Genomic DNA, 24,323 nt, shown 5'->3' on the forward strand with positions numbered 1-24,323 from the left:
TGCTCTCTTCAATTATCAACGCAGTTGCTAAACATTTATGAGCATCATCTTTATTCTGAGTTCCCACAAGAACACCTGAGTCTAACTACCTATTCATTATTACACTGCTTGATGATTAACTATTCTAAAGTAGAAACATTCTAATTGCAACCTACAATATAAAGTCATGAGTTTCATTTTTTCTTTTAGGCATTATTGTTTAATATATGTAACAAGCAGCTACGAGAAAGAAACAATACATTTCATTTCATAAAGCTTTATTCGGTACATATAAAACAATGACCATAAAAGCACAAAATAGCATACATATATAGGCAAAAGACGGAATTACAGGCGTAATTATTTCAGTTTAAAGACTCAAAAAGTTAAAACACTCAAAAAGTTAAAACACCATACTTTTCCTTGCTTGGATTGATTTATATAAAAAGGTAGCGGTAAAAAAGCAAACATCTGGGTTATGCATGTTAAAAAGCAATTTCATAGAATCGTTTACAGTGCGGACCCCATATTTTACAAAGATTGGTTTTAAGAAGGCTATGCGTAAATTCCTGTAAAGATTGCATATCAAAAGAAAGTGCAATGTGCATTGTACTGATTGACCATCGCACGTGCAGGGGCCAACTGGATGTTTTTTTAGGGACTAAAAATCTACCAGATGATGTACAAGTCCAAGCCTCAACCTGGTGAGAACAAATCGATTCGAAGCCCTGGTTACTTGGCTTAAATAAACTTGAAAACCCTTGTTTCCTCCAAATTTATTATAAAACCTACAGGTAGATAATTGTTCAGTACTACTCTTCCACCTCTCTGCCTTGTATTTCATAAATATACTCTTCATATCCTGTTTTGACAATGCTGAGGCAGCATAGCTGTCAGCCACAATATTTATATCGAACATTTACTGGAAACTACGTATAATATATTTTAACCAGGGGCACTTAAGATGGTTGTCAACAGAAAGACAGTCATTAATAACAGCTCTATTCAGGGCTGTCTCATCCTTTTACCAGATCGAACGCCATAACATTAACGGCCTCAGTGATATCAAGTCTGACAGGTAGTTGATCCCTAATTCTCTGTGGGTTAATTCATTTGGGGCAGAACTAGGTAGACACAAAGGTTTTTCTGAGGAAAATATTTTCCTCGATTTGGAGGCTACCATTAGAAATGTGTCCCCACACCCCTGCCCCATACAGGGCGATAGACACACATCTTGATTGATAAATCTGTAGCATGTCCCTAATGTGTCTATCTCCTATTTTAGCCGCAAATCTAAAAACCCCATGGGCACTTTTTGCCATTTTGGCCCGTACATTGCTAATTTCGTGTGCCCAAGTGCAGTCTTTGGTAAAAGTAATTCCTAAGTAACAAAATTTGTCAACTTGGAGTACCCAGTGCCCATCGATAAAAAAGGCATGTGGTCTCTTGCGGCCTACCCCACAGGTCATGGTATAGGTTTTAGTTTTATTTATGAGTAGTTTCCTATCTTTGATAAAAATGGAGAACCTATCCATTAGACGTTGGAGCCCAATGGGGTCCTTCACAGTAACACAGCATCGTCCGCATATAACAATACCGGTACGTCAAGGCCATTAACCCTTGGAGCATCAGCACTAATTGTTTTTAAAACCATATCTATCTCATTGATAAAAAGTGTAAAAAGCAGGGGGGCAAGTACACAGCCTTGTCCTATTCCACTCCTGACCATAAATTTAGGAGTGCACTCCCCATTTGTACCATACCGGAAGCTAGTTTGGAGGTTATCATATAATCGTGCAAGAACTGAATTAGGTCTGAACTGTCACCAACACATCACAATACCCACTCACTGCAAAGGCCACATCTTAGATCAAGTGTGGACGGCCAATCTTGACATTTCGTCCCCTACTGTGACCCCTTGCTCCTGGTCAGATCATTGCTTCCTCTCTTTTTCCCTTAATCTGACTACCCCCAGTCGTCCTTCCCCTATGACCAATTTTCCGGCTCGGAACTGGAAGAGAGCCAATCTGGTGGAACTTCATTCTATACTGGCCTCTACAGTCCCTCCGACCTCCGCCCTGGTGACTCACCAGGCTTCCCTCCTAGAACAATGGCTGCTATCTGCCTGTAATACCGTCGCCCCTTTGAAAACTATAAAAACTAGGCGCCCCCACAATGCCCAACGATGGTATACGGACCAGTTAAAGCTGGACAAACTGGCCCTACGCCGGGCTGAGCGCCGCTGGAGGCGTAACTATGACCATCAACTAAAAATCGAGTTTGTGGACCGTCTGAGAGCCTACAAAAAATCCATCTTATCGGCTAAAACAACTTATTTTTCCCAAAAAATCATGGAATCTGCCTCCAAGGCAAAGGATATCTTCTCCATTGTGAATGAGCTCTCTTTGCCAGACCGTGTCACCCCTCAACCCCAACCCTCATAGTCTCTGTGTGACTCACTCAATGCTTTTTTCATGGATAAAATCACTACCATCAAGAACAATATCCCCTCGCCCTCTTCCCCCTGTCCTCCTCCTTTTCCTCCCAGAAATCCTTGCTGCCTGGACATTTTTCCTCCGATCTCCCTTTCGGAGTTCTGTTCACTGTTGCATAAAGTGAGCTCTGGTTCCCCCAATGATTGCTGCCCTCCCCAGGTCCTCAGGGAAATCTTCTTGGCCTGCCCCGACCCTCCCCTGGCATTACTTAATAACTCATTGGCAACGGGGGTGGTCCCGGATTCCTTCAAACAGGCAGTTGTGATACTGTAGCCGGGAGGGGGGATCTCACCCTGTTGAGGGGCGCTCTCTAACGTTGTGCGACCCTCCCCTCTTGTCTCCACAGCCTCTTCCTACCCCGGGATGGACACCTGCCGAACAGTACAGTTGTGACGAGGAGGACGAGGTAGGATGGGGCCCCTTTAAATGGACGGACACCTTCAGCGAGGAGGCGGAGTCAGGCGAGCCCGTAAATAGCAGCCTCAACATGCCTCAGGTGTGTTATTTCACCGGAGGAGCGGACAGAGTGCAGGAGAGCGGAGAGGCGGGAAGCAGTGTAGCGGAGCGGAGCATTGAAGAGAGCGGAGACGGCGAGGAGGAGTGGAGGGGAGACCAGCGGTGGCTGAGTGAAGAGACCCTAGCTGAGAGAGAAGAAGACCTGGACCGGAGGGTTTGGGACGCCGCGCCTACGGACTCAGCACCAGTGACGAGACCTCACATCACGGAGAAGGAGAGAGAAGAACCCCGATCGACAGGAGCTGGAAAGCCGGGAGGCCAACACCACGAGCCGCCCAGCCGTGCGCCAGGAGGTGTACGGCTCACTGAGGTACGGGACCGGGTCCTGGGGTGGTGGAGACAAAAAGGCAGACGCCAGACCCAGCAGGGCTTTCCTTAGTGATAAACAGCCCCTTCGACTAGCGTATCACTATAACTGCACAAATCACAGACCCATTGTTTCTCGCACCGTGTGTACCCTTCACCGCCCTCACTCCCCTGTCCTCTCCCACGTAACACCACCAAACCGGAGCACTCACTTTGCCTCTCTCTTGTTTTCCCTTCTCGGTGACCGGCGTGGGCGTGCACTACGGAGCCTCCGGAGCCCAGCACCAGCAGGAGGAGGAGCCCCGTCCGGAGGAAGGAGGAGGGAGTGATCCGCAAGAGCCGCCAAGAGAGAAGCCGATCTCCGAGAAAGACTTGCCATAGGAGAAAGTGTACCGATGATTTACTGTGTAGAATAAATACAGCTACCACCAAAACACGTCTTCTGCCATTACCTCGTCCCGCGACTACAGATATCAATCCTAAAAAAGACCAATGCCGACCCCACGGTCTCGAGCAATTACAGGCCCATCTCCCTTCTCCCCTATTTGTGGAAAATTTTGGACACTTATGTCACCCACTGCCTGAGCGCTTTCATTGAGAGCTCGTCCTTCTTGGAGGCCCAGCAAGCCGGTTTCCGCCCTCTCCATTCCACCGAGGCGGTCATCGTGGCAGTTATGGACACCCTAAGAAAGGGCGCCGATAACAAAATCTCCCAGGCACTTGTCTTGTTGGACTTATCGGCGGTTTTTGACACGGTCGATCATACAATATTGATCGACCGTGTCAAAAATGCCGGAATTCAGGGCATGGCTCTCGAATGGGTCAGATCCTTTCTGGACGGGCGCTTCCAGGCAGTGCACCTGTCCACTTTCTCTGCTTCTTACTCTCCCCTATCCTGCGGAGTCCCACAGGGCTCCGCTCTATCCCCTTTGTTATTTAATTTGTACAAGCAGCCCTTGATTGCTTCCCTTCGCAAATCCGCAGCCACTATCTTTAATTATGCGGACGATTTGCGGTTAATTTTTCCCATTGACACCTCCCTTTCCTCCCGTACCAGTTTTCAATTTACCATGCTCGAGATATCGGAATGGATGTACCACAGCCAGCTCAAACTGAACCCCATCAAGACCGAGCTTGTGCTGGTGGGTGGAGTAGCCAACCCATGGAACGACAGCTTTTGGCCTCCCTCACTAGGGCCTCCTCCTTGCCCTGTCAACTCGGTGAAGAGTCTTGGTGTAGTCATCTCCAGTGACCTATCTATGAGGCCCCAGTGCTGTTACGTCATCCTGCTTCTTCCATCTGCGCAGGATACGTAAAATCTGTAGATTTCTTACCAGAGACGCACATATCCTTGTCATCATGGCCCTCGTTACGTCGAGAATTGACTACGCCAACACTCTGTATGCGGGAATTCCGGCATACCTCCTCCACAGGTTGCAGCTGGTGCAAAATCAGGCAGCGCGCCTGGTCTACCATCAATCTAAGCACCAGCATGTCTCGCCGCTTCTGCGGAGCCAGCATTGGCTCCCGGTGGCTAAGCGTTGCACCTTCAAGCTGGTCTGTACGGTTTTCAAAGCCCTGGCTGACTTGGCCCTGTTTTCACTTCTTCTAGCCTGAAACGATATGTCCCCTCCAGAGATCTCCGCTCTTCTTACCATAATCTGTTAGTCATCCCTAAAATCAAATGAAAGAAACACGGCGGTTCTTGATTCTCTTTTTTGGCCCCTCAGACCTGGAACTCCCTCCCATCTGCTCTCCGACATTGCCCTACCTACGATTGTTTTCGTAGGATGTTGAAGACGTATCTCTTCCAGTCAGCATTCGAGTAAACACACGTTTCCTGCCCTTCGCATTTGCGCAATGAAACGGTTTGGTGACCGAGCGCGGTATAACATTTTTTAACATAACATAACAGAAAGAAGATGATACTTTCCGGTGCCCCCATTTCTAGCAACTTCGCCCAGAGAATAGAGTGGTCCACCAGATCGAAGGCACTGCTTAAATCTGCGAAGCAGAGGTAGAGAGAGCCCTTTTTAGCCTGGGTATACTTCCCAATTAGGAGTTTTAGGCTTAGGCACTGGTCCAGGGTTCCGCGCCCTTTCCTAAAACCGTATTGGGTGCTGGCCATGATACAATTTTCTTCTGCCCATTTTTCCAGCCTTACCAGTAGTACCCTGCTCATTATTTTAACAGAGGAATCTAATAAGGAGATGGGGCGATAATTTTTATCATTCCCCCTATCCCCTTTCTTATAAATCGGCATTATAATAGATTCCCCCCAGGTCGGTGGAACTCCGTTAGATACCGCAGCATTAAAAACTTTGGCTAACACGGGGGCCCACATCTCCGGAACGGTTTTGTAAACATCAATGAGGACCCCGTCCGGCCCCTGGGCCTTCCCCCCTTTGCTTGTACTAATGCCTTGTATGACCTCAGCAATAGTGAAATCCAGCGGCACTATGGGCCAGGAACTGTGGTTAACACTTTGTAGTTTATCAGACTTAAAGATAGTGGAAAAGTGAGTTACCCATGTCTCCCTGGTAACATTGGACGTGAGTTCTGGAACTATATCTTCCTTAAGAAAGGGAAAATTAACTGTTGCCCAGAATAACGCACAGTTAGAGGTTTCCGCAGCCTGTGCCAACTTTTCCCAAGCCTCTTGCTGTAATTCCTATTCCTATGTTTAAGGGCTACCTTATAATCACATCTGAGTTGAATTACCGCTTACTTATCTCGCGGCCTGGCTGCCAAGGCCTGCTTTAATTCAGTGAGCATCGCAGTACATGTATGATCAAACCACCCTTTATTATGGGCAAGTTTCCCCGAGCTGGTTTTAGTGAAATTTGTTTCAATGACTTTGATAATAATCATAAAATCCCTTAAAATGTCTACAGGGTCATGGTCACTCATAAGGATGGCATTAATTTCTCCAATGCATCCTTTGACAATGGATTTTAGAACCACATCAGATTTCTCATCTTTCCATCTGACTCTCACACCATTAGGTCTGTGGGGTTCAATGTTCGTTACAGAACACACATGGTGCAGTGAGCTAAAAAACGGTGATGGATCAAGCCCTGATCTTTTGACTGGGTAGGAGTGTTCTGCTTAATTCAGATACTCTGTCCATCACCACCCCCTTTTCTGAATCGTTTTGGCCACTATAGGAGTGGAAGGGTATGCTCAGACATGAGTCCCTTGCTCACTGCACCATCAGGATTCAAGCAAGCCGGGCCGAAGACGGCTGCAATGCCAGAAACCGGTCCCCGGAAGCTTGTTTCCTTTCCAGTAAAGAATTGGCTTGGTAGTTTGGTCTGCCCTGTTCCCATGATGCACTGGGCCAGGGACAGACTAATTTGCATGTAGCCAGGTTCTGAACTGGGATGGTGCAGTGAGCTAAAAAACGGTGATGGATCAAGCCCTGATCTTTTGACTGGGTAGGAGTGTTCTGCTTAATTCAGATACTCTGTCCATCACCACCCCCTTTTCTGAATCGGTAAATTAAAGGAAACATGACCATCATAATTAACTGTATCCTGGCACCAGGTTTCCTGGAAACAAATAATGTCATGCATCTTAATAAACTCTGACCATTCCAAAGTGTCCCTTTTCGCAGCTAAACCAGCAATGTTCCAGCTAACAATGAAACAATGCGGGAACTGGGTTCTTTTATTCGGCATGCTAGTGATCAGACCTATATCTGATCCCCCAGATTCACCCGCCCCCTCTCCTTGTGTATTAATAGGGCCAACCCCATCTTGGACATCATAACTGTGTTCGGGCACATGCATGGTCCCTATATCTCCTAGGCGGTCCCTCTTCTTTCCAACATCGTTACTATGTTCAGACACATGCATGGACCCTAGCTTTCCTAGATTTGCCCTCTCCATTCCAACATTCCTGGGAGTGACCACCTCAGCTGGGACAGTATGATCCCAGTTCAGTCAGTCATTTATGTCCAGGGTGCTCAGAGATTGAAACCGATTAAAGATGGGGACCTCATATTTTCTAGCCATGTCATGGGTAAGACCTCTATCTCTATAGGGTTCATCGTTGATTCAATGCATTAGGTAGCTATAAAAATAACCAAGGGGGCGTAATATAATTCCCTGGTCTTTATGTGGTAATGATGTTGCTCTTATCAGGGATGTGGTGGCAAAATAAGGATTTTTAAAGTTTATGATAACACAATCCCCTTTGGTATTTTTGGGTGATTTACCAATCCAATTGACCCGTCTAGTAGTAAGGATATGGTTGGAAAGTGCCAATGGGAACCCACATTCACGGTTTAACCATGAAATAGTTTTATTTTTAAGAGATTCATGGATGACCAGCTGATTAGAGGATAGATTTTCATTCAATGGAGGGACGTTAGTTAAAACTGCCACATATGGTGCACAATCAGGTGGGAGATTAATAGACTTACTACGCTTGATATTATGACTTACTGTTTCCCCCCTAAGGTCTGGGACTATCTTGCTTCTCCTCTAGGTGTATGAACCCTCCCATTACTACTATGGGCAACAGGCTTGGTCGCTTCCCCAGTAGCCATACTAACCCGGCAAATATCCAGGGCATTCATGCGAATTTCTAACAGTTCATTTTGAGCTAAAATCTCTCCTCCAAACCGTTTGACCTCACTGCACAGATTGTCCAACCTATCCGATAGGGGTTTAATAAATCCTTCGATTTTAGCAACAAAGATGTTCACTAATTTCTCAAACTGTACTGTGTTTAATGTTTCTGCACTAGTATTACCTGAGTGGTCGTCAATAACTGATGCATTCCCAGTTGGCTTTTTGGCTCCCTTGCCTAAATTAGTTGTGCCATGTTTGAGTTGAGGTTTCCTATACCCTCTTCTAGTTCTGGGGGCAGGCAAACCGGGTGTTGATGAGTTGGGTGTAACAATCGGTGCAATAGATGGCTCAACTACACTAGTGTGCGGAGATATATTAATACTAGTGTTCTCCCTATTTTCTTCAGCAGCAGCTGACGGAACTAGGGGCAATGCTGAAGAGCTGCTTAAATTGAGCGAGAGTCGCCGCTCTGTTCTAATTATTTGCTTATTGATGGCGCTCACAGCTCTGACAAGGTAATTATCCAAAGTAGAAGTGACATGCTCAACTGGGATTTTACTTTCCTTACGCCGTGACATATTGGTTATTTTTTTTTTTTTAATGTATCCAGAATAAAAATAAAGCATATGAAATGACCATATACACAAATCAATTGTGATCAAATAAAAGGGAAAAAAGGGTGCAACACACGATCAGTTAGCCAGTCCAGTCCAAGTAGATAGACCTTACCCCGAAGTACTCGTAAAGGTTATTTTCTTTGCCACTTGGACCAGGTTCACGTACGGGGCTTCAATATTGAGTATTAGCCAAGAGCTTAGGCCCAGCCACGAACAGTCTTGGACGGGCTCAGATGGCCCGCCCTTGGCCCTGGCTTCGCTCGGCGCGCGTCCTGTGACGCGGGGGGCTTGGTGGGGCTATATGCACCTCCTGGCGCTTCTGTTACAGCGTCACAGCGCGCCACATCGCTGAGGCTGCCGGGAATTGCAGTCCCGGGGCGGCGCCGGCGCTGTCGGTGGCCTCTATGACTCTTGCCGGTGGCGACAGCAAAAGGTAGGGCCCCCCGCTATGGCTCCGGTGGTTTTCAGGACTCTTGGCGGTGTCAGCAAGCTCCCTCCTGCTCCGCTAGTCTCCCGCACTGCCGGGGGTTTGGTGGGGCTATATGCGCCTCCTGGCGCTGCTGTTACGGGGTCAGAGTGCGCCGCGCCGCTGAGGCTGCCGGGAATTGCAGTCCCGGGGCGGTGATGGCGCTGTTGTTGGCCTCTATGACTCTTGGCGGTGGCGGCAGCAAAAGGTAGGGCCTCCCGCAATGGCTCCGGTGGTTTTCAGGACTCTTGGCGGTGTCTGCAAGCTCCCACCTGCTCCGCTGGTCTCCCGCTCTGCCGGGGGTTTGGTGGGGCTATATGCGCCTCCTGGCACTGCTGTTACGGCATCAGAGCGCGCCGCGCGGCTGAGGCTGCCGGGAATTGCAGTCCCGGGGCGGCGACGGCGCTGTTTGTGGCCTCTATGACTCTTGGCGGTGGCGGCAGCAAAAGGTAGGGCCCCCCCGCTATGGCTCCGGTGGTTTTCAGGACTTCTTGGCGGTGTCGGCAAGCTCCCTCTGGCTCAGCTAGTCTCCCGCTCTGCCGGGGGCTTGGTGGGGCTATATGCGCCTACTGGCGCTGCTGTTACGGCGTCAGAGCGCGCCGCGCCGCTGAGGCTGCCGGGAATTGCAGTCCCGGGGCGGCGACGGCGCTGTTTGTGGCCTCTATTACTCTTGGCGGTGGCGGCAGCAAAAGGTAGAGCCCCCCGCTATGGCTCCGGTGGTTTTCAGGACTCTTGGCGGTGTCGGCAAGCTCCCTCCTGCTCCGCTAGTCTCCCGCTCTGCCGGGGTCCTGGTGGGGCTATATGCGCCTCCTGGCGCTGCTGTTACGGCATCGGGAGCGCGCCGCGCCGCTGAGGCTGCCGGGAATTGCAGTCCCGGGGCGGCGCCAGCGCTGTTGGTGGCCTCTATGACTCTTGCCGGTGGCGGCAGCAAAAGGTAGGGCCCCCCGCTATGGCTCCGGTGGTTTTCAGGACTCTTGGCAGTGTCAGCAAACTCCCTCCTGCTCCGCTAGTCTCACGCTCTGCCGGGGGCTTGGTGGGGCTATATGCGCCTCCTGGCGCTGCTGTTACGGCGTCAGAGTGTGCCGCGCCGCTGAGGCTGCCAGGAATTGCAGTCCCGGGGCGGCGACGGAGCTGTTGGTGGCCTCTATGACTCTTGGCGGTGGCGGCAGCAAAAGGTAGGGCCCCCTGCTATGGCTCCGGTGGTTTTCAGGACTCTTGACGGAGTCTGCAAGCTCCCTCCTGCTCCGCTAGTCTCCCGCTCTGCCGGGGGCTTGGTGGGGCTATATGCACCTCCTGGCGCTGCAGTTACGGCGTCAGAGCGCGCCGTGCCGCTGAGGCTGCCGGGAATTGCAGTCCCGGGGCGGCGATGGCGCTGTTGTTGGCCTCTATGACTCTTGGCGGTGGCGGCAGCAAAAAAGTAGGGCCTCCCGCAATGGCTCCGGTGGTTTTCAGGACTCTTGGTGGTGTCTGCAAGCTCCCACCTGCTCCGCTGGTCTCCCGCTCTGCCGGGGGTTTGGTGGGGCTATATGCGCCTCCTGGCACTGCTGTTACGACATCAGAGCGCGCCGCTGAAGCTGCCGGGAATTGCAGTCTCGGGGCGGCAACGGCGCTGTTGGTGGCCTCTATGACTCTTGCCGGTGGCGGCAGCAAAAGGTAGGGCCCCCTGCTATGGCTCCGGTGGTTTTCAGGACTCTTGACGGAGTCTGCAAGCTCCCTCCTGCTCCGCTAGTCTCCCGCTCTGCCGGGGGCTTGGTGGGGCTATATGCGCCTCCTGGCGCTGCAGTTACGGCGTCAGAGCGCGCCGTGCCGCTGAGGCTGCCGGGAATTGCAGTCCCGGGGCGGCGATGGCGCTGTTGTTGGCCTCTATGACTCTTGGCGGTGGCGGCAGCAAAAAGGTAGGGCCTCCCGCAATGGCTCCGGTGGTTTTCAGGACTCTTGGCGGTGTCTGCAAGCTCCCACCTGCTCCGCTGGTCTCCCGCTCTGCCGGGGGTTTGGTGGGGCTATATGCGCCTCCTGGCACTGCTGTTACGACATCAGAGCGCGCCGCGCCGCTGAAGCTGCCGGGAATTGCAGTCTCGGGGCGGCAACGGCGCTATTGGTGGCCTCTATGACTCTTGCCGGTGGCGGCAGCAAAAGGTAGGGCCCCCGCTATGGCTCCGGTGGTTTTCAGGACTCTTGGCGGTGTCGGCAAGCTCCCTCCTGCTCCGCTAGTCTCCCAACAATACATTTTAAAGTCAGCAAATTCTACGGATATGACACAGCTAAGCAAGTCAAGTGCGAATCATTTGTCAAATAATATTGCCTCATTCAGCATTTCCTAAAAGTGTCCATTTATTAAAGAAGAAAATTATCTAAAAGTTAGAGAGTGGAAGAGGCCTGGTCTGGCCTAGCAGTAAAACTACAATAGAAATGAGTGCTTATTGCACGTTTAAGAAGAGCACATTACTCTACATATCATTTTATTCAACATTTTTGTGATAATGGCTAGGCTAAAATATAACATTCAGTTACAACCTTCTGCACTATCACATGTATAATCAAAAAAATACCAGTGGACAATAGTCCTTCAACCTGAAATTGTAATGTACATAAAAAGACAAGTGTAAACATTTTAATGATACTTATTGATAATTTTTTTTTTCTTCGTATTCTTCTTTTATTAATTATTCATGTGTGTAAATATTGTTGCTTTGCAGGTAAGTATTCATTGTGCTAAAGTGATATTTATAAAAAAATACAAATAGATTTTTGTACTGTGCAGACCCCCCAGTATATTGCGGCATGGATTTGCAAATTTAGCAGCACAAATATGGAAATTTAGCGGCACAAATATGGAAATTTAGAGGCATTTTTGCTGCACTTCATTTTACTCATAATCACTCATTTTCAGCCTTCAATCCTTATTCCACTTTGAAATAGGCATGTTTAAAGTTCTGCAGCTCCAATCCTAACCTTGTGCCTGCCGGGAGACCTTTTTCGTGGCTAAATTAGTACATGCCCAGCCTGTCTTGAAAAAGAAATGACGGGCAGGCTGGTAAAGTACTGACCAGGTGACAGTCATACCTATATGGGACGGCAGGCACCCCATGCCAGTGAAACCTATGAGAGGCACCTGACAGAGCAGCTGCCATGTTGTCTCTACTGTCTTGACGACAGAGAACACCTGTCCTTCAAAGTTCCTGCCTCGTGCCTACAGGACACAGCGTGGGCTCTGATTACGGGTCTTTCACCTCACCTGGCACCTACCCGGGACACAAACCCTCACCTGTTGCAGAACTTCCAGTGCCATACCCTCACCCAGTGCCATGCTTCCAGGGCACTGACCACCACTGGTGCACTCTAAGGAGACAATGTTACCAAAAGCTCAACAGGTTAATCACTTGCTTTAGGGTTATGCGTTCATCTCGGATGTTCAAGTCTAGACACTCCAGCTCAGCTGAGATTTCCTCCATTTTCAATTAAATAAAGTGAGTCTAATGAACTCTAGAGATAGCAAAATGTGACTCACAGTGCTGTGGAACAGCAAAACTGCACTGCAGTGGTCAGTGCTATATAAAGAAAGTGCTTTCTGGCCTGAAGGCCTCGGTGGCCTTTTGGAATGAACTCCTGTTGTCTGTCACAGCGGGATTGCAGTGGCAAAGATGGTGCTCCAGCCCAGATGCGTCTATGTTCTTCAAAACACACAATGTCCATTAAACCAGTGTACATTTAAACATCATTGATAGTTTACTACCTACACTCGTATTGGTAGGCCATGGCAGTAGAGTTAAGCTGAAAACACTAAACGTGAGACAAATGTGAGGTCTCAGCCTACCAAATATGGAACTATATTATATAGAGGCACAATTACAACATGCTGCAAAGTGGTGTGAGGGGATGGCCCGATTTGGGAAAAATGATTACTGACTGCAGACAATGACACAGGTTGCAGACAATCTGTCCAAATGTCTCATGGAGGCTGCCTGCCTGAGCAACAGCTACCCCCTACATAACGAGGCAGGTGGCATGAACAGGATGATTAAGGTCATATACTCCGGAAACTTCTGTGCTCTAAAAACTTACTGCTGTGGTGGCCAGCAGCTGTCGCCAATAGAGAGCGCCAGGGCATTGTCCACCCAGATTCCAAAGTTATATGGATGGTAATTGCCAAGATCAATTACCATCTACATAAAGTTTCTTTTTAATCAACTTGGGGGCATATTAACAAGGCTGTACTATAAAATATTGCCCCTTTTGCGGCTGTATTCGAACCGATAAGCAGCGATCATTTTATTTCCTTATCAGCAAAGACACGCTATTGCATGTTTTGCTGACTTAGCGCCCGTTTCCAGCGTGCCTAACTTTGCATCACTAATGAGATGCAAAGTAGGTGTGGCTGTGAAACCGACCAGGAAAATATAGGGAAAGCAGCTTCGCAATATTAACAAGGAAGGGTACCGACTATTTAAATCGCGTTAAGTATGCCTTAAAGCAGGAATTTAACGTCTGTAAAATTCATGACTAAGGCATACTTAACATAGGGGTGGATTCTGTGGCCAAGACCACAGGCCCTATCATCAATCAAACAATCAATCACAGAATCTGTAGATCGCACTACTTACCCACAAGGGTCTCAAGGCACTTTGGGGAGAGAAGAGGGGTGCCGCTACTGGTTGAACAGCCAGATCTTGAGTAGCCTCCTGAATGTCATTAGGTCTTGGGTCTGTCGTAGCCTGAGTGGAAGGGTGTTCCAGGTCTTGGCGGCGAGGTGGGAGAAGGATCTGCCGCGGGTGGTTGTTCTTCATATGCGCCGGACAGTTGGCGGATCAGAACTGGGGGTTGGGGACGTAGAAGAGGAGTCGTCTGTTGAGGTGGGCTGGGCCGGTCTTGTGGAGTCAATTGTCAAAAAAGATTCCCTTTTGGGTGCAACCTTATATCATAGACTCGATTTTACCACAACAACACATTCATTCAGGAGCAGAAAGGAAATATCAATTAAAATAAAACAGTTTATTCAGTAAGGTAATAATTTTCCAAATAAAAGACACTTTATCGTCAGACATAATTAAAAAACTAAACACAGGTTATACATAATAAAATCATATTACAATATACAGATAAAACATCACATGTGGGAGACACGACTTAAGGAAAAAATGTATCCTATTAGCATGAGGTTAGTACTATAGCAACTCCTGTAATCACACTCTGATTTCAAGTTATTTGCTCAGTCAGAGTTGTTGTCACCAAAGCTTAAAGTACTTCAACTCAAAGGAAGCATCGACGCGTTTCGGTGGGCACAATGTTTAGGGGCCAGCACCTTCTTCAGGCAAGCATGTCATACACTTTCTGAGATGTCCCTGCGGTCTTGGATATGTAGGGGAGACTGGTAGGGAGCTACGTGTTAGGCTTCAGGAACATAAGTCCGCTATTAGGACCAAAAAGATTACTGCACCATCGGTTACGCCTTTTCTTGAGGCCGGCCATAGCGAATGCAAATTCGTATGGTTCATCCTCGAGAAAATAATAACTGGCAAGAGAGGAGGAAACATGCAAGCCAAAAGGAAAATGCGTGAACAATGGTATATCTCCTTTTTGAATACGGTGAGGAATGGTCTTAATTCAAAAGAAGAATGGGAACGTCTGCTAAGACCTATGTAAATACTGTACTGTACTGTGGAAATATGTGTGGCATATCTTCATGTACGCTATGTCTATTTACGGTGCATGCGTTGTTGCAGTGACATTTGATTTGGTGGTGTCCCTAGAACCCCATGTAGTTTCCATGATTTGATTGTTTATATTGTGATGCATTTGGCCGTATATGGCTGCTCCTATTAAGAAATGGAAGTATATACATGTATTTGTAGAGATGCCACTATAAGATTTTTTTTTGCAATACTCATGCAAGCTGTGTATATCTTTTAACTAGATATTGCTTAAAATTACATCTTTGGCATATAAGTAGTGCACTATTATATAGGTATATAGATAGTACAGGGCAGCTAATACTGGACACGCTTGCACGTTTATTCTAAGATGGTAATTCCTGAGAGAGATATATACATTAAATACTAAAAAACAAGCGTTTTACACGTTTTTTGCGCAAATCTCACGTTCTAATATTACAAGCGTCTCATACGCTTCTTGCGCATTTCTTAAGCTGTGGTACTACATATGGCCATTCTTTACTTCTACAATTAAGGAAATCTCGCCATGAATTATAACACTCTTAGCGCAGATGAGTAGCATTGGCGAATTACACATGCAGTCTTTCTTCCAAAATCTGTTTTATTTTAATTGATATTTCCTTTCTGCTCCTGAATGAATGTGTTGTTGTGGTAAAATTGTGTCTATGATATAAGGTTGCACCCAAAAGGGAATCTTTTTTGACAATTGTCTTCAGGCACCCTACCCTTTTGGTTGTTGGGGTCCCTCTCTTTTGTTAGAGACCGGTCTTGTGGAGTGCCTTGTGTGCATGGATGAGGAGTTTGAAGGAGATTCTCCTGTCAACTGGGAGCCAGTGCAGGCTTCTCAGGTGGGGGGTGATGTGGCTGTGGAGTGGTATGTCGAGGATGAGGCGTGCAGAGGCGTTTTGAATGCACTGTAGTCGTTTGATGAGCTTGGCCTCGGCTCCTGTGTAGAGGGAGTTTCAGTAGTCGAGTCTGCTGCTGACGAGGGCCTGGGTGACTGTTCTTCTTGTATCAGTCGGTATCCACCTGTAGATCCTGCGGAGCATGCGGAGGGTGTTGAAGCAGGAGGAGGAGACGGCGATGACTTGCTTGGACATGGAGAGCGTTGAATCGAGGATCACTACCAGGTTGCGTGCGTGGTTGGTGGGTGTCGGGCCGCCCCCAGTGCCGTCGGCTACAAGGTGTCATCCCAGTCTGATGGGTTGGAGCCGAGGATGAGGACCTCTGTCTTGTCTGTGTTCAGCTTTAGTCGGCTGCTCTTCATTCAATCAGCGACGGCCTTCATGCCTTCGTGGAGGTTGGGTTTGGCTGTGAGGGGGTCCTTAGTGAGGGAGAGAATCAGTTGAGTGTCATCGGCATAGGAGATTATGTTGAGGTCGCGCTGTCGGGCGATGCGTGTGAGCGGGCCCATGTAAATGTTGAACAGTGTTGGGCTGAGGGATGAGCTCTGGGGTATGTGCAGATGATCTTGGAGGCTTTGGATCGGAATGGGGAGGCGGACTCTCGGTGTTCTGCTGGAGAGGAAGAAGGTTGTCCATTTCCAGGGCCTTGTCTCAGATCCCTGCGTCATGGTGGCGTGCGTGTAGAGTAAAATGGCAGACTGTGTTGAAGGCAGCGGAGAAGTCCAGCTGGATGAGGGCTGCGGTCTCGCTGTTGTCCAGCATGGTCCTGATGTCATCGGTGGCCATGATGAGGGCGGTCTCTGTGCTGTGGAAGGGTTCAGGATGTTGTTTTCTTCGAGGTATCGGGATAGCTGTCTGTTGACGATCTTCTCGATGGCCTTGGCTGAGAACATGAGCAGGGAGATGGGCCGGAAGTTCTTGAGTAGGGCGTTTATCTCGGCGTGCTTCCAGCTCTGAGGGAAGGTCAGGGTCTCGAAGGAGAGATGGATGACGTTGCACAGGTGGGTTGCGGTGGAGCTGCTGGCTTTGTTGAAGATGTGGTGCGGGAAAGGGTCTGACGGGGAGCTGGAGTGGATTGTGCTCGTGGTCTTGATGGTGCCATCGATGTTCATGTTGGTCCACGCTGTCAGGGGGTCGTGGTCGTATGTGTGCGGTGAGTCTGGAGTGTTGGTGTCTGTTGGGGCTGTCTGGGTGTTGAAGCTGTCGTGTATGTCGGAGATGTTGCGGTGGAAGAAGGTGGCGAGGGAGTCACACAGGGCTTGCGACGGCGGGATGTCATTGGTATTGGAGCTGAGGTTGGAGAGTTCCTTCATGATGTTGAAGAGCTCCTTGCTGTTGTGTGCATTTTTGTCAAGGCGGTCTTTGAAGGAGACCCTCTTGGCGGACCTGATGAGGTGATGGTGGTTGTGAATGGCGTCTTTGTGTGCTGCGTGGCTGTCCGGTGTCTTTTTGCTGTGCCATTTACTCTCTAGTTTCTGGCCGGTACACTTGGATGCTAGGAGTTCCGAGATGAACCAGCTGGCTCTCTTGCTAGTGTCTCTGTAGGTGGGTTTTTTCAGCGGGCTAGGGTTTTGGTGCAGTAGTCTATCCATCGTCTGAGGTTGTGGGCAGCGTCGTCGGTGTTGGAGGGGTTGGTGGGTGGGCTGAGAGTGAGATTTGTCTGTAGTTGGTCTTCGGTGACTTTATTCCAGAAGCGGCGTTGGATCTGTTGGGTGCGGTGGTGTGTGGTGGGTTTCTGGAAGGTGAAGTGGACGCAGCAGTGGTCCACCTAGAGGAGTTCGGTAGAGTGGCTGAAGGAGATGTGAGAGCTTGAGGAGACGACAGGGTCTAGTGTGTGGCCGGCGGAGTGGGTTGGCGTTGTGACGATCTGTCTTAGTCCGACTTAGTGGCGAGGTTGTCGATCAGAGTGGTGGAGTTGCTGTTGTTGTTGTTGTTTTCCAGGTGAAAGTTCAGGTCTCTGAGGAGGATATAGTCGGTGGAGGTCAGGGCGTGCGTGCTGTTGAAGTCGGTGATGGAGTCGCTGAACTGGGGTCGGGGTCTGGGGGGTCTGTAGACAAGGGTGCCTCTGAGGGTGATGTTGGGGGTCTGTGTGGATCTGGAAGTGCATGTGTTCGGCGCTGCAGTGAGTGTCGTTGGTGCTGGTCGAGACCCTGATGGTGTTCTTGTGTATGATGGCCATTCTTCCTCCTCCTCTGTTGGTGCAGTCTCTGCGGGTGGTCTTATAGCCGTCTGGGATGGCTATGGTGATGTCGGGTGCAGATGAGTCATTCATCCAGGTCTCTGTTAGGAAGGTGACGTCCGGTGATGATGTGTTGAGCAGGTCACAGAGCTTAACGGCGTGTTTGAGTGTGGAGCGGGTGTTCAGTAGGATGCATCGGAGGTGGTTGAGGTCCTTCTTGAGGGGTGCTTCGGCAGCTCTGAGGCTGGTGTAGCTGCAGGGACCGTGTGTGCATTACGGGGCAGCCTTGAAGCAGGTGTAGGGCCAACTGGGGTTGAGTGCGTGGAGCATGCTGGTCTCGTAGCGGTGGCGGTTGTGGTGGGTGCGGGGAGCACGAAGACCAGGGGTTTTGGTACTGGGCACGGTCCAGATGCAGATGGGCACAGAAGGGCTAGCCTTAGGCACGCCTTTGGCGCGGCAGCACAGGGGCCGCCATATATGGGGAGGTGGGAGGGAGGAACAGCTGGGAAGTGGTAGGGGGGCGGGCCAAAGGGGATGCAGCGGCTGGAATCTGGACGACAGGGCACAGAGGAAAAAAGAAAAAAGACAGGGCACAAAATAGAAGGGGCAGAGGAGCAAAAACGGGGCAGAAAAGACAATGGGGCACAAAGGAGAGAAACAGGGCACAAGACAAGGGGCAGAGAAGCAAAAACGGGGCACAGAAGACAGCGAGGTACAGAAGGGAAAAACGGGGCCCAAAAGACAAGGGGTACAGAAGCAAATAAACGGGGCTCAAAAGACAAGGTGTACAGAAGCAAAAGCGTGGCACAGAGACAAAGGGGCAGGGTGCAGGTTTACCAGAAGCAGTGGGCAGGAAACAGAGGCAGAGCTGTGTAGTGGGGGAGCGACCTACCTGTCAAGGTATCATCTAGGATAGCGCCATTTTCCACCATGAGAAACGGCGATATCAACACAGTCTCTGGAATTTTTATCGCCTCTGCCCTTGTTAATATGCTCTAAGAGCTTTAAGCCCGTGCTGGGTGCTGCCCTCAGTGCCTGGCTGCCTCTGGTCCTTGCAGAGATAAAAGCCAGGTAGCCAGACACTCCTGAGAGGGACACATGCTCTAGTGAGCATATGCCTCACAGCCAGCATTTTTTAATTCCTAAGCAGTCTAAGTGCAGACTTGCCGCCAGCCAAGTCCTGACTTTTTGGGATCTGAAAAACCTCCCATTCATCATGACACACAGCAGTGTCATATTAATAAGCAGTCCCGGGTGTCTAGGGCATAAGCCATTCATTCCTGGGACTGCCTGTCAATCACTTCACAGACTGCAAGCAACACCTCTGTGATGAGTTTGAAATGGGTGCTGCTCGCAGCCTCTGAATGAACTGATAGCATGTGACCTGAGGTCACACATTTACAGCTCAGGCAGAAAAGGGATCATGAGCAGAGAATTAGAAGGACTAATTCCACAAAAGCAATGTCACACCTATCAGGCAGGTATTTTAAAAATCAAAGCATAAGTTAAAATGCGTGTCACTGCAACATCATAGCTTATGTTAATGTATACTCTGAGAGCAGGTGAAGACATGTAACAGGGGGAGCGAAAGCAAACCTGCTGTGCCCCAGGATACTTCTCAAAATGAACTTTCCTTTTCCTTGAACTCATGTTAGGCCATACATTTGTGTGGTTTGCTTATTTGGGATGGCATCTGGTGCACGTGTCACTCTTGCTCACTGTGAGAAATCTGTTTCAGATGTATTCAATTTCAAGCCAGAGCATGACTTCTCTCAGGATTTAGTTTTTGGTGCATAATATTCATTTGGGACATACAAGTTTTTTTGAAGCTGCCCCCTTGAGTAACATCTGATCCACCGAGAGACGGCTGCTGCAGCTTCTTCGAGATAAAAGTTCAGAGGTCGGCGCAAGTTCACTCATACCAGAGATGTGATATACACCTAACAAAACATCTGTTGTGTTTTCACAGCCACATAAAAAGAAATGCCTGCATTCTCCAAATTTCGCGACCAGTTTTGTAAAAATCGCAGCCTTTTTACAAAACTGCTGATTTTTATAATAATTGTTGCCCTCCGCTATCCAACATTTTTATTGCACTCTGAAGTAGGAATAGTAAATTATCCCGCTCCGCTATCCAACACTTTCTCTACTGTTGCACTCGCTGGAGTGGGAATAGTAATTGTTACCCCTTCGCTATCCAACATTTTCTCTACTGTTGCACTCCCTGGAGTAGGAATAGTAAATTATTCCCCTCCAGTATCAAAAACTTTCCCTACTGTTGCACTCGCTGGAGTGGGAATAAAATATTTTATCCATCAACTATCCAACATTTTCCCTACTGTAGCACTCTGTGGAGTGGGAATAGTAAATGAATTCCCTCTGCTATCCAATAGGTTCCATACTGTTCTACTTGCTGTATTGGGAATAGTAAATTATTCCCCTCTGCTATCCAATACTTTCCCTACTATTGCACTGGAGTGCGGATAGTAAATTACTCCCCTCCACTATCCAAAACTTTCCCTACTGTTGCACTCGCTGTAGTGGGAGTAATACTTTTCACCCCTCCGCTATCCAACATTTTCCCTACTGTAGCACTCTGTGGAGTGGGAGTAGTAAATGAATCCACTCCGCTATCCAACACTTTCCCTACAGTTCTACCTGCTGGAGTGAGAATAGTAAATTATTCCTCTCTGCTATTCAACACTTTCCATATTGTTGTACTTGCTGGAGTGGGAAATTATTCCCATTCGCTATCCAACAATTTTCAACTGTTGCTATCTTTGGAGTGGGAATGGTAATATTTACCCCTACGCTATCCAACACTTTACTTAATGTTGCACTCCATGGAGTGGGAATATTAAATTATTCCCCTCCGCTATCCAAAACTTTCCCTACTGTTGCACTCACTGGAGTGGGCATAGCAATTTTTACCCCTAAGCTATCCAACACTTTTCCCACTGTTGCACTCCCTGGAAGGGGAATATTAGTTTTATCCCCTTCGCTATCCTACTATTGCTATTAATGTAGTGTAAAATGGAATTGTAAAAGAATAAAAATAATTTAATATTTTAATGTATTAGAATCCAACAACATCCTCGAGCCATCTCAATTCAGATTCTGCAGCAACAACAGAACTGGGACCACCCTCCTAGCTGCCACAGACAACATCTGTGCACTCCTCGATCAAAGCCACACTCCCACCGCACACCAGCCACCAGGCTCCATGATGCCAACATTCAGTGAACTGCCTTGGACTGGATCCGTTCCTTCCACTCCAGCAGAACTCAAAGAATAAGACTGCTGCTCTTCCTCTCCAAACCCAAAGAGATCAGATGAGGAGTACCCCAAATATCCTCCCTTAGCCACATGCTCTCCAATATCTACCTGGCTCCTCTTGAAACCATTGTCAGAACATAGATTCTATGAAGTGCCTTAGCTGGGTGTTGACGTTTTTCTATGTGACTTTAGTGGTCAAAGGGAGGACAGTGATGGCCTGTAGTTCTTGAAGTCTGTTGGGTCTAGGGAGTGCTTCTTGAGGAGGGGTTTGACTTAGGTGCAATTCCCTTCATCGGGGAATGTGCCTGTTTTGAGGTTTCAGTTGATCGTCCATCATAGTTCTGGAGCAATGGAGGAGGCTGCTCTGTGGATGATGGGCGGTGGGTAAGGGTCTGTGGGTGCTCTGGAGCGGATACTCATAATAGTCTTTGCAGTGTCTTTTGTAGTGACAGGGGTCCAGGTGAAGAGGGTTGGCTGGGTCGGTTGGGTGGCGTTTCTGGTGGATAGTGTAGAGCCGGTGTCTTGGTCTTTGAAGTTGTGGTAGCGGGCTCGGATCTTGTGATGGAAGAAGGAACTGAGTTTGCTGCAGAGGTCCTGGGAGGGAATGATGTCTGAGGTTTCTCTGTGGGGTCTGGTGAATTCTTGTATGATGATGAAGAGTTCCTTGGAGTTGGAGAGGATTCTGCCCTGAATGAAGTTTCTCTTGATAAATCTGATGAGTTGCTGGTGTGCCGTTATGACGGCCCTGTAGGCTTTGCCTTCTCCGGGGTTTTTGCAGTTCCTCCATGTTTTCTCCAGTTGTCAGCACGAGCGCTGGAATTCTTGGAGGTCTGTGGTGAACCAGGTGGCTTTTGTGTTGTGTCATCTGTTGGAGTTCCAAAGGGGGGCGAGCATGTTGGCTCAGTCGGCAATCCATTTGTGGAGGTTGTTGGCTGCAGAGTTGATGTCAGTTGTGGTGGGGCAGTGCTGCTGAGGGAGGAAGTGAGGTGCTCTTTGGTGATCTTGCTACAGTCTCTGCATGGGAGGCTGGTTGGCTTGTGTGTGTTGGGTTTTGAGAAGGAGAAGAGGAGGCAGTGGAGGTCCATCCAGAGGGGTTGCATGGTGTGACTGAAGCAAATGTTGTTTCATCCGGGGAAGATTGGGTCTAGAGTGACTCCCATCATGTGGGTGGGGGTGGTGATGAGATGCTTCAGTCCGATGTTGGTGAGGTTCTCAGTTGGGGTCGCTGAGATTGTCACAGTAGAAATTCAGGTCTCTGAAGGGCAAGGGGCGCAATGTAGTGTGCGATGATGTATGTGAATGGCAAGCAGGATCCGGGAGGTCTGTGGGCGAGCGCTTGAGTAGAGTCATTCTGGGTTTCGGCTGGATCTGGAAGTGAATGTGTTCCATGGAGGCAAGTGTAATTCGAGATGGAGGTAGACAGTCGGAGGGAGCTTTTGTGGACGATGGCAAGGCATCCTTCCAAGTAGTTGGGGTGGTCTATTGTTATGTTCCATATAGGAACCTCAATATAAGCTCAGGTAGTCACATTACCTTTCACCTATAGTCTCTCCTACCATTACACTGCATAACAGTTCTTAGTACTGATCTTTTACCTAGTTACGGTAATGTCCAGAGATGACATGGGGTTTTCTCCGAAAAGCTTAAGCCTCATTCCTTATGCATGAGGATTCTTGGAATCAAAGCAGGACAGCAGGTCTACCATCTCCTGCATAATAACTATGTATAAGGGTCATTCCTTCCATCATCCTAGCTCAACATGACACAGCAAGGTATATCCCCTGGGGGTACCACTTTGGGAATAAATACATCATCTCCTGCTGAGATAGTCAGAGGAAAAAAAGACTTCCATGCCGATACACTGACACGAGACGCTGAGGCTCTTGTATGCAGACACTTCAGCTCGCACTGGTCTGACATTCCTTGCAGGGTGTCCATCTCAAGACCAAGACGGGCTCCCACAGTCTCTCACTTCAGGTAATGGGGTTGACTTTACCTTAGAGGGATTCTTGGCCTTTATACCCATACATCTAGTTAGGGACGCATCGTAGAAGTATGCACTTATTACTGTCATGTATTTTATAAACTTGCCTGTACTAATTGTTTTAGCACTACCATCTTTTTACTCTGTTAGTGTTTATAATCATTCATATCTGTTACTGTCTAATTGTTGTTTATGCACACCTATTTTACACTAGAATGACGCTTGTTCAATAAATGCTTATTGAAAAATGTCCCAGTCGTTAATTCTGTGTCTCTCTCTGAGACAAAGTGAGCACGAGTGACTGAGCGAAAAGTAGTACACTGTTTCCATTATCCCTGATGGGACAGGGTTGCCATGTTCGATAGTTGCCAAGAACTATTCACTCCTTGGTAAGAGGGGTCTCTAGTGGCACTGTGAGCTAGCTGGTATACAGGCTAACATATTCTGTAGGGGTGTCTAGAATCAGTCTGACCCCAATCCTACAGTATATGTTGTCTAAACGCACAGATCCTGTATAAGTTTATAGGAACTACACGACATTGCGGCGCCAATGTTGGTTTGGTACTTAACAGTCAAACTCTGAGTAGTGCTTTTCTTAGAGACTCATACTCACATTTGCCCGGAGAAGTCTGAATTGGGAAGGGAACTATCTGCCACAGCTCAGTAGGCTAGATTCCTATTTATTGGCTGTAGGATTATCAAGCTGGGACTGGAAGAAAAATGTCAGATAACTATGGAAGATGGGCTATTGTTGAGTGTATCATATGGGGTATTTGGTGACAATGTGTACAGTATATGGGTCAAATTTTGATGAAGCTGCTATATTACAGACTCTAAATGTAGAATTGGCATTGTGGGATACCCCTTTGAAATTGTGCGGGATTTTAATATCCATTTAGATGGGCACATGTTCGATGATAACAATGATAAATATATGGGTCAGAAACCTAAGGTTTTTAGAGCATTAAGGCAATTCTTAAAGGGTCACTGATTGGTAGATGTGCGGACAACTTTAAAATTTCCAGATTTGGGCTATACTTTTTATTCATATCCCCATCATAAATTAGTGAGGCTGGAGTATGTTTTCATGCCTAGGCTATTCATTGTTGGGCCAAAAATGCAGCTATGGCCCAGGATAACAGCAGATCATGGCCCACTATTATTGGATGTGTATAGCCTTTGTCAGTTGAAGGTTGGCAGGGCATTTACGTTTAATAGGAAGCTTTTAATGAATAAAGCATTTATAGATCATATGTTAATTTGGGTTGGTCAATTTTTTTAGGTTAATCGGGGATCCTCCTCTTGCGTTATAGTATGGGATGCACTTAAAGAGGGAGTACCTGGAGAAGCATTC

Source organism: Lissotriton helveticus, chromosome 2_1 (assembly GCF_964261635.1).
Source record: "Lissotriton helveticus chromosome 2_1, aLisHel1.1, whole genome shotgun sequence".
NCBI lineage: Eukaryota > Metazoa > Chordata > Amphibia > Caudata > Salamandridae > Lissotriton > Lissotriton helveticus.